At 44.9% G+C, this 11,138-nt stretch overlaps 1 protein-coding gene across 2 annotated transcripts in view; it reads left to right on the forward strand.

The window, feature by feature from the left end:
• Positions 1-11,138, forward strand: part of MEIS2 (Meis homeobox 2) — a 165,933-nt gene that overhangs the window by 148,126 nt on the left and 6,669 nt on the right. The window lies entirely within an intron of this gene.

Consider the following 11,138-nt stretch of genomic DNA (forward strand, 5'->3'; position numbering starts at 1 on the left):
TTAGGTGCTTTTACCCCTACGCAGTACAAGAACAACTAGTGAAGTCCAACTGAAAATGAAGACTCAACACTGTACCAGTCAGAACAGCCAGAGTTAATACTGAAATCCATCAGCAACCCGTTATTAAAATTATGTAAGATCACACACACAGTTTCCAAACTGCTCTCATACAGAAAGATAAATATTACATAGGTTGTACAGATTGGGTTTCACTTTGTAAGAGCTATCTCAATTGTATGCAAATGATGGGATAGTGGAAGACAATGCAGAACTGGCCAGTTTTCATTGAAGAAATATGTGTTCAGTTTCGAGTTCCTCTTGGTGCAATTCAATTTTCACATGTGCTATTTAAGTGCCAATGACTACATTAAGGGCTGAGGCCTGGGAGGAGATGCAGCTCTGGTCAAAAGCAGAGGAATGGTGGGTATGGAGAAGCAGGCAGCACCGCCTGATCCACAGAGATTTTCTAAATTTCCATCCCCTGATTCAACGCAATTTGGCCTACAGTAACTAAGACAGGACACGTGAAACATTCAGATACTAACAAACCCTTTATAATATAACCCTTTATAATTCTCTTAAAGTATTTTCCCTTGGTTTCGATGGGATACAGAGGGCATATGGGATGAGACAGAGTAAAGGATGTATCAGTACGACACTAGGGAGATTTGTCTAGCTATTGGTTTTAGCAGGCTGAAATGATACGGCTGTCCCATCCTTATGCACATACGTCAGTCGTAGCGTGGCAGTGTCTGCGGTGTCGATGCATCTCTGGCTCCGGAGCTGTCAGACCCTTTGGTTTGATAATGTCTTGCCACCGACATTAGTGGAATAAGCACAGGGGGAAAATGAACATGATTCTGTATCTACAGAGAGAAAGAGGAACAAGAGCTGAATTTGCAATAACCAAACAGTGCAAAGAGCAAAACACAAGGGATCACCATGTAGGTACTACTTACTGAGAGGTGATTAGGATACCCGTGTAAGTGCTGAACATAGGGGTGCGTGTATGCATTTATACATAGTGTATTATTTATGCCCATTATTTCTAATTGCCTAACTAGTTCTCTTTCCCCTCACGTATACTTGAGTACTCACCAACCACAGCAAGATGTCTACAGCTAAATATCTGCCCATTATTATGGACTTTTGCTTAATATTCTATTGTTTCACTGACAGCACAGTTTTTAATATATCATTTTATACTATCCTGTACATCATCATTTTCTTGCCTCCCTTAGGGCCTTGGCTATAATAGTTCTTATTTATTTCCACAAGCTAACATATATGCAAAACATCCTGTACTCAGGATGTCGCCCCCTCACCTCTTCCCATCTCTGTGTTTGGAAGCCCTTTTCTCTGGTTTTAAAGCCAAAGAATAAAGAAGTGAGAGCACAGCATGTGTGTAGCCCCATACCAGGGTCAGACAGTCAGCTTGCTGCGTGCATCCCCTCTCCATCTGCAAACACACCAGCTCTTGCTGCTCTCCAGCTCAGTGGCGTTGCACTGTAGCCTTTTCTTGGGGCCTGTACATTTGTTCGGGGCATTTTTTCCTTTTTTTTTAGGGTGAATAAAGGTGAATAAACTCAAAAATAGAAAGGAAATAAAGAGGTAGAGAAAACTCCCGGATTATTTCTATAACAGAGGGAGGAATTTAACATCCAGCACAGTGTACTGATCACCTCATCATAGGGTGTGCTGAGCTCAACATCTTTCACTTCGCTTTCACTTCTAAAAGAACTGGACAGAACGTGTACTCTGGACCCACGCCACCGAGGTCTCATTAGCTGCATCAAACCCTATCACTGCCCAAATAGTTTGTCCCAAAATGGCTTTGGGGGTACAATCTATAGGAGAATAAGCAAGGGGGGGAGCTGCAATGGGATCACTGTCTCTGAAACAGAAGCAGCATGTTTAGAATTAGTAGTTCTGCAGCTTGCAGTAGTGTATTTCTATAAATTTATTTTGGATGTTTTTTCTTAAAAATAGGCTGTTCAGATCCAGTTTCCTGAGGTCCACTGGTTGACAAAGAGAAAAATACATATTTCCTAGCCTAGTGTTTTTTTTCCCTTTAGATTTTAATAACGATGAAAAAGTGTACAAGCTTCATGGTCAAGACAGGACAGTGGGTACAAAAAAAAATGTTATCTTAAGGCAAAATTTACTGTCAGGAAAAATGGAGCATTCCTTCTGAACTCACGAACTGGTAGTGCATGTGCAGGTTGGTTGTAGATGGTTGCTACAATAAGCCTTCTTTCATACAGGTGTGTTTATGCCCCAGGCTTGCTGGCCACAGTCCATTCCATTTACAGAAGCTGAATTAAACAATAACTACCACATTGCAAAAAGAAGAAGAAAAAAAAAAAAAAAAAAAGTGAGCGTCAAAGGAGATGCCTGAGAGCTTTGTTAGGGCCAAGAAAAACCCTGTTGCAGTTGTCAGAGCTTGTTGATGTTGCAGAGAACGGCACTTTTTTTTTTTCTCCCCTCTTTTTTTTTTTTTTTTTTTTCCTGCTAGATTTTGTGGTTCTGCCTTAGGAAAGAAAGTAAAATAGAACGGAAGAACAAAGTCCTACTCTATAAATCAGCAGCTGCTCCTTGCCAGATCAAAGGAGTGACATTTTTGCTCCTGGACTACTTGTCCACTTTAGGTGCTTGACAGACAGCTAACAGCTGGCCTGTTACACAGCATAGGAGAGTTGGGCTACATCTTCTTCAGAGCAGATGACAAGCTAATCAGAGATATCCATAGCACGGGACATGCGAGCGCACCTTGATCTCTTCAAACATACCCAGTACGTAATTGCTGAACACCTTGATACGTTTTTTTGGCGGGTTGCTGCTTAGGTAGTTTCCACTGAAAAGTAAAAAGGAGAATTAATACCCTAATCTGATTTGATCAGCGAAGCTAAACAGATGTGACGTTTGTTGACAACTCTCCTTTTCAGGTCAATTTAGAATAGGCCGAAAAGTCCGCATGAAACAGTTAAAAAATTGTGTGAGGCACTTGAATGTGATATCATAAAACTCTACTTTTTTGGGGGGGATGGGGTGGGAAAAAGTTCTCTAAAATTAGGCTTCTCAATTCCTATGTGAGAGGCTGGATAAGCTGATTGTGTTTTCAAAACTGCAGGATCCTCATTAGTTTTGATAGTCTGATAGTCTCATCCTCTGATAAATTATATGAAAAATTAACAGATCTTTAAGTTCACGAGTTACTTAAGATTTTATAGGAGGTCTGGTATCTGCATTTAACATGGATGTCCGCGTGCCAGCAAATCAAAGTGCATGCCAAATTAGCTAAAATTGTATTTAGCATCTCTGCAAGATATATGTATACAAACCTGGAATTTTAATGCCAGTAGTAAAAATTTCAAAGTAATTCAATTTCTAGTTGATTCCCATCTGCCATAAATCAAGTACAGGATGAGGTTATACACTACAACTTATGTCTATTGACTTAGCATTTTATCTTTAAGATATGAATAGCTAGGGAAGTTATGTCTGTTTGTCTCCTCCCTTCTTTCAAGTATCTTTAAAAGAGCATTTTTTATGGTGCATGATAAATAACTGTTTAAGAATGAATGGCATTCTTAAAGAGTAACAGGTATTGCTTAAGGAAGACCACAACCTGCTGGGGTGTTTTGTAATGGGCCTTCGGGTGCGATTACCCTCCCTGCACAGTGTTTATCACCGCGGGTCGGGATTCCAGGGGCACAAAAGGATGGCACTTTTCCGCCAAAGCGAAGGGGCTTGGAAAGCCTCTAAAAATCCCTGCCTGTCCCGCCGTGTGCGCGTGCATGCAGAGCAGGTTAAGCTCCACGCTAACAGCTTTATCCTTGCCACTGGCTCTCCCTCGCCCAGGGCCTCACGGCAAACTTGCCACCGCAGGCAGCGCGGCCCCCTTCCCTCACACGTTTCCACCAAGCAGAAAGACTTGAGTGAAACAGAACGGCTCCCATTCGGGGTACAAAACCCCAAGGGGAAGCAGGGGGACACCCAGCAAAACCGTCACGTCCCTGGGCTGCACAAACCGGCCTTGGGGACCACTGCCAACGGCCACTGACTGGCGCTGTCACCACTTGAGCCGCCCCAACCACCCCGAGCCACCCCGAACTGCCCCGAACCACCTCAAAACGCCCCAAACCACCCCAAATCACTCTGAACCGCCCCAAATCACTCCTGCCACGTGCATGCGTGCTTGAGCTGCACCGCCTCGCCACAGGGCCCCAAGGCGAACTACCAATATGGTCCGTGTGTGCAAACACCTGACGCAGGGAATAAACAAGTGTAGCTGCGCATCGTTTGCAGCTTCGGTGTACGTGCTACCCTGCGAAAGGCACCAGACTCTTGGCAGGAGCCAAACCGCTTCCCCGTGCTCCAGAAAGGTAGCCTGGTAACCACGAGCTACGTGTTCAAGGATCCGCACATTTTCTCGGAGGTGAACGGGTGCCAGCGCTGCCAGTTCCCGTGATTTTATCACAGGGCTCAAGTTATTTCATGTTTCACTTAAAAGTCTCAGCTCCGGGAGGCAGTGATTATGTGCAAACCTTTTCGAGTGAGTTTCTAGATTTTTGTGACTGAGGAGAACAGCTCAGAAAACGCGACCTAACAATTCAAAAAGTAAATACAAAGCAGAGTGCTGTTTACAATTCTGATTTTTCAAGACGGTCTTGTGGTTACAGAATGGGCAGCCTCGTGGTTTTTGAGCAATTGGCAACTCCAAATGGCATAAGGTATCTTTAGAAGGGCCAACATAAACATACACGCTGTGGCAGAGATCTTCGGGACTGTTAGTACCTGCCTGGGGCTATTTTAGGCATCTAGTTTAGATGTGCTCTGAACACGGATGCTGACTTAGGTCCTCTGAATCACACCTATGAGATATGTGAGATATTTAAATTAGCTCAAGAAAGTCGGTTTAAACACCTCCAGAGCCCCCTCCTTCAACAAGGTTACCCGAACCTATGTGAAATTTTGTCAGGGAACAAACCTGCCTGTCCCTCCCTCTCCCTTTGAAAACCAATAATGAAAGTGACTCCGTTCCTCAATATTCATGACTGAAGGGAGCCTTTTTCACATGGCTCCTTTCCAAGTGACTAACTCAGCCTTTTTTTTTTTTTTTTTTTTTTTTTTTAACTTTTCTATAAGGAATGCTGCAAATAAGAGTTGGTAACCAGGTGTGGCATAGATTCCGTGAAGCATAAACAGGGTTTTTTAAAGCCTTTTCAGTACACACACATGCAAAAGGACACCTAAACCTAATTCTGTCAGCTTAGAGCACACACTGGAGGGAAAAGTTAAATAAGCTAAGAGAACTACATTTCACTGGCTTAGATGAAAGTTTGGGTGATAGACAAAGATTGCTACAAAGAATATATATAGATACATATATATACATCCTACGTACACATATATATACATCCTACATATATAGGCATAAAAGTGTTTCTGCAAATTTTTCCTTTTCAAATGCATTATTTTAGACTGCTCTGATCTACTCAGGACTTCTGAAATTTTTCTTTCAGTCTGGAGGAAAAAAAAAGTAATTTTCTAGGTTACTTATGAAAACATTCTTTGTAACTTATGTATTAGATCTCATTGGTTGTTTTTCCTTCGAAATTAAAGGTGTTATTGGCCAACAGAGAATCAGTGTAACAAGCTCTTGGTCTAAACCCTGACATGTTAATGGTACAAATTCTGAAATATCTTTTAGGCAAAGATTTAGCTTCTCATCAAAGGTGAAAATGTTTGGGTTGTTCTAGAATACATTTTTAGGTTCTTGTTAGCAAAAAAAAAAAAAAAAAAAAGAAGCAGTTGCTTTAATACCATGTATACATTTTACCTAGGATTAATAAAAGCTGAGCTTCTGGCAGGTTTTTGAAAATTCTGTTAGACAATTACTTTCTCCTGTCTGTACCTAAGTAATTTTTTAAATTTTGAAATATAGATGTCAGAAAATGAGCATTTTTGACCCTAGGTTATTGTTGTTGTTATAGTCATTATTGCTTTTACTAGTGCCGTGGAGAAGTCTGTGTCAATGTCCATTCAGTATCTATGTTCTGTTAAAGTGAATGGACAGAAATGCTTTCTCAGGCTAAAGTCTAATCTGCGGCAAAAGTTTCCTTGTCATTATTTCTTTTAAAGAACCGAGAGTGAATTCATCTCACAAATTTGTTTCTTTCTCTGTTTTTCTTGTGCAGAACTGAAAAACCATTTATGTAGTGGCTGATTAGTTAAATAAATGCCATATTTTAACACCTCATTTTCTGGGGCGTACATTTTAAGTGGAAATCCAGGCTGAAGAGCAATACGGAAAGTTGCGTGTGGCACTAGATGGCTCCGTGCTGTCCCCCTGCTTCTCAAAAGGAGAGATTTGCTCTGCTGCAGGGGAGCAGTTTGATTTTGCACTGGGTTCCTCTTCCAGCAGATAGTAGACGTGCAGACAAGTGATGGGAGTTAAATACCTCTCTCTGCTCGAGCCTTCTGGTTAGACTCCAGGTTGGGGAGGAATTGTAGTTTCCTAAGCATATGTGCTATTCATCCTCCAGAAACCAGATTGTTGTGAGCCTGCATGAATTTTCCATTTTCCAACCTTAGAGTAAAGCTGGAGATGTTTGCAGTGCTCGGTGCCAAGCGGGACAGCCACTGATCCTTTACTTCAAGAACTGATCTTGCTTAGATTCCTCCGTGGAGTGGTCATAGCATTTTGAAACACACGCAGCACACACAGTACGTGCAAAAGACAACGTAAACAACAAATTGTTTTCAAATGTGCCAGACTGAGAGCGCTGTATTTGCTATTTATTCGCTGTTGCGCTCCGCATAAATATTTCTCTGAATGTTATTTATCGTAAAAATAAATGGCATTATGTAAATGTGACTTTAACGTCATATGATGTGACTTGCAATAAAATATGATAAATATATAAAGAAGATTAATTATGGGACTTCCTATAAAATACAGAGTACATGCTTATTTTGGAGAAAGAAAACCGAGGCTCTACTTGGGGACATGCAATTAAATGCATCTCTTTAGATTATATTATCATGCTAATTAGCAATGGCAAGAACCAATTAGGACTACGGCTACCAAATCACCAGACTACACTGCGCATTCACTAGTGCACCTTCACCACCCCACTGTGGGGTTTTTGCTGGAAGCAAATAAAAATGCTTCACAGGGAACTAACTTTTTAAGAAAGTTGCTGGTGTCTCGATCCAAATTTTTGCTCTGCTTCTGTAAATTGTCCCACTGAAGTCAGCAGAACTACTCGCGTGAGAAGGACTAGATTGCGACTGCAGAAAGAATGGACGTGGCTGCTTTAGGTGGCAATTAAAAAACGCGAGATACGAAATGCCTTCTTTCATTTAAAATGCCTATTGTCTGAGTACGTGAGGTTAGTGATCTGTCACTGGCAGAAGGCAGGAAGTGAGACTTTCATTAAAGGCGCTCTGTGGGTGCCGCGCATTTCTCAGCGCTACGCACCTCATCTATCACTGCGGGAGGAGGCCCGGGCGCCGCGGGAGCGCGGGGCCGGCGGCGCGGCCCCTCCGCGCGCGCGGGCGGCCCCTCCGCGCGCGCGGGCAGCAGGTGAGGCGCGCGCAGCGGCCGCGCCAGCTCCGCTGCCACCGCGCCCGGCTGCCCGTGCGGGAACAAAGCGGAGCGAGCATATGGGCAGCAGATTGCGGCGCGCGCCCGAGCAGCGCTGCCGCGCGGAGCCGCGCGCTGCCAAAGAGCTCCTCCGTGCCTTTGGCCTTGGCACCCACCCCCGGCCCCGCGCCCTCCTGCACGCAGGGCGCGGGGGCTCCTCTCAGGCCCCCCGGTCCCGTTGGCTGCCTTGCGGAGCGCTGGCGGAGCGTGAGGTGGGGAGCGAGCCCCAGCCTCGCTGCGGCCCCTCAGCGCTGCCTGCACCCTGCCTGTGGGAACTGCTATTAACAAAAGAGTAACAAAGAAAGCCTTGGCCTGTTGATAGATTCTGCTCATCTTCTCAGGCCGTTCCATCTTTGGCCTCTGGGTGAAGGGGATGAACAAGGTAAGCAATTAGTGTCAGGAGCAGAGCCGTGAATTCGTCTTTTATAGGGTCCCAAATAATGCTGGGCAGAGGGGCACGGGTGGTCGCTTTCTTCACCTGGATTTTAATGCCTCTGGAAGACATTTGTGCCACAGAGCATCGCAGGGTTTCTGCAGTGAAAAAGCCGAACTGCTGGGCAAAAAGGCTGCATTTTGCTTTACTTTGGCCTTACAGAAAACTCCCTGGGCTATTTCAAAAAGCTCTCAAAAACCTAAGGCTAGAGCAGGGAGTATAATGGAGAGGTAACTTTCCACTAGGCACTGTGCATATTTATGGGGCCAAAGTAAAGAATAAATAATAGTCCACAAACACTGCGTTCTGCGCTCGTGTGTACCAGTTGTGCCAATGGTTTCCGTGCTGTAGCTGCTGCTGGTGAATGTTGCATCAGCTTTTTAACTTGACCTGAATTGTGTGTGTGCTTTGCAAATATTAAAATCACTCCAAAAGTAATTTTTCAGCCATACTTACTGGTGAGTATGTATATTTTGATCCCATTTGTGACTGGGATTTTTAGAGGAACTGAAGGAATGAAGTTCCCAAAGGATTTGGGTGCCTCAGGTCTCTCTGCTCCTTGAAAAATCTGCCTTTCTAAGAGTGTTATCTTCTCCTCAGACAAAGCATTGATATCTGAAGGTGTCATTTGCACCAGCAAGTATGCACGTGAGCAGAAGACAATATTAAAAAAAAATAAAAAATAAAAAAAACAGAAATCAAACGAAGTGAAAGTTTCCCTAAAGTTTACTCGACATATGCGATGACTATGAGCAATTTTTTCTTTAAGAAAGTAAAGATTGGAGGATTCGCTATCAGGACTGCAACTCCCATCTCCAAAATAGCTAATGAATCATCCCAGCCATTTGCACTGAAAAGCTGGAATAATTCCTGCTGATGGAATGGAACAAGGCCACAGTTTCTTTTGGAAGTGACTGGCTGGCTGAGCCTGGGTTTTCCATGTCCAGCCCAGAAGCCTTTCACAGCGGTGGCCGTTGAATACGTGAGGCGAGAGCGGGGTGCCCAAATGCGTGTGCTCCCAAATGCAAAGCAGTTGCCACCTGAAACCTTTCAGGACTTGGGATTTTCTTAATGTCCTGCCTTGTTGTGCAAGAGCCATTGAGAAAAATAAAAAAACACTTCAGAGGGCACCCATTTCTTCCTAATGTAAACTTTGTGAGGAGTATCCAAAGATATGACCTCTGGGTGAACCTTTAACCTTCCCCTTAATTATTTGTTTGAAGACAGTGTCGAGTTCTCCCGCTGCGAGCCCGGGCCCATAATGCTGCGCAGCCCTGGGAGCGGGGCCCAGCGCGCGGGCCAGCGCAGAGGGACATAAATAAGGGCACCACCAGATGTAAATAATAAAAGTGGCCGGGGTTTAAATAAAACCGAAAAAGCAATTTGGTTTTCCTGAAGAGTGGCCTGATTGAAGAAAACAGGTTCCTTGGGCCGAAAGTGGGGGAGGTTCTGTTGTCTGTGATTTTTTACAGGCCTAAATAAGCGCTGATTCCGTTTCTTAAAACCTTGCCATCTGTATACACCATTAGAAGCTCATAGGAGAAGAGAAAACAGTCTTATCAGGCTTTCCTGTTAATCTCTATTGGCCTTAACTTTAGCTGATAAAAGGCATGCTGGATCGGGGAGGTTCAGGTCAGGCTCCATTTGGTCAGCATGGCAGCGTTACTGGAAAGCAGCTAAGCAAATTAAGTCCTATCGGAGACCTTTGTCTTTGAGGACAGAAACAGGGCTAGAAATCGCGGCATGGAAGCAAGAGGTGCCTTCTGCAGCCGCGAGGGAATAAACAAGTGCAGCGAGTGTGCCTGGGTTTATTTTTAATACCTGAAGTCATGACTGTTTCGGAGGCAGGGTGACATTTCTGACAACTGAATTACGCTCTCTTTCAAAGAATAAAGAATGTCTCACGGGTGTAAAGGGGGTGATGCAAAAGGGGCCTTTTGCGCTACTTGTAGCATTTACTCACCTAACTAATGAATCCCGCAACTACGGTTGCAGCAGATGCGATGGACGTCTTGCTTTGCCCGACGGGGCGCCCATGGGCCACCACGGCACTGCGTAGCTCCCGAGCGCGCGGAGGCTGCCAGGGGGTTGGAGTGATGGGCACATTAGTATTTCTGGATTAAACACTCGTGTTCAACTTCGTTAGCACTCCTTAAGGGTCACCACACTGGGGACTGTGAGGTTGGGTGCAAAACCCCATAGTGCGCAAGCATGAAGAAAAGGGACAGAAACAAGTGTGGCTTGTGAGCTGGGGGAAGCCGTCCCGTTCGGAGAGAGCGCGCGGATCGGGACGTCTGAAATTATTTTAGCGAAATTAATGCAGCCCAAGTTCGTGCCGATGCGGATTGCGGCGCATTAAGTTAATAAGAAATATGCAAGCACTTATTTTTGGATTACCGGCCAAATTAAATCCAGGCTCCACCGCCAACTAACTGCCTTCGCCGGCGTTCAAAAGCCTCGGCAGCCTCCGCGGCCGCAGTGCCCGGTTCGAGGGGGGAAGGAAAAAAAAAAGAGGAAAAAAAAAAGAGGAAAAAAAAAAAACAGTTATTTGGGGGCCTAATATTAAACACATGTACCTGGGACTCCCTGTTCCTAACGAGTTGAAAGGTGCCTGGGTTTATGGCTGGCAGTTGCCTTGTGCAGCGCGCGGGGTGTCCCCCGGCGGCCGCAGAGGTCGCCCCCGGCTGGCACTGACCTCGCCGCGACCCCGGCCTTTACAGGCTCAAACTGCAGGAGTTGCAGAAGAGCAGAAGTCTTTCTGGGCCAGCACTTATTGCTGCTGCGCTGGTGATAAAACTTCAGACAGGCTAATTGATGGCTTTGCTGACCCGACAATACCTTGTGAAAGCACCGAGTGGCGAAGCCTGGTCCTCATTTATGGCCAGCTGCAAGGGGAGCTGAATCCCGGCCACGGAGCCGGGGAAAAAAAAAGGGGAAAAAGGAAGAAAAAAAGGCTCCTAGCCTGTGAACTTTAACCAGGTCCCCAAGCTACTCTGGGAAGTTAAAGAAACAATTGTCTTTTACCACAAGTTCTCGCCCCCCGGTTTCTTGTTG

The sequence above is a fragment of the Nothoprocta perdicaria genome, unplaced genomic scaffold, assembly GCF_003342845.1.
Source record: "Nothoprocta perdicaria isolate Ctin4 unplaced genomic scaffold, notPer1 scaffold_8, whole genome shotgun sequence".
In the NCBI taxonomy this organism is placed as follows: Eukaryota; Metazoa; Chordata; class Aves; order Tinamiformes; family Tinamidae; genus Nothoprocta; species Nothoprocta perdicaria.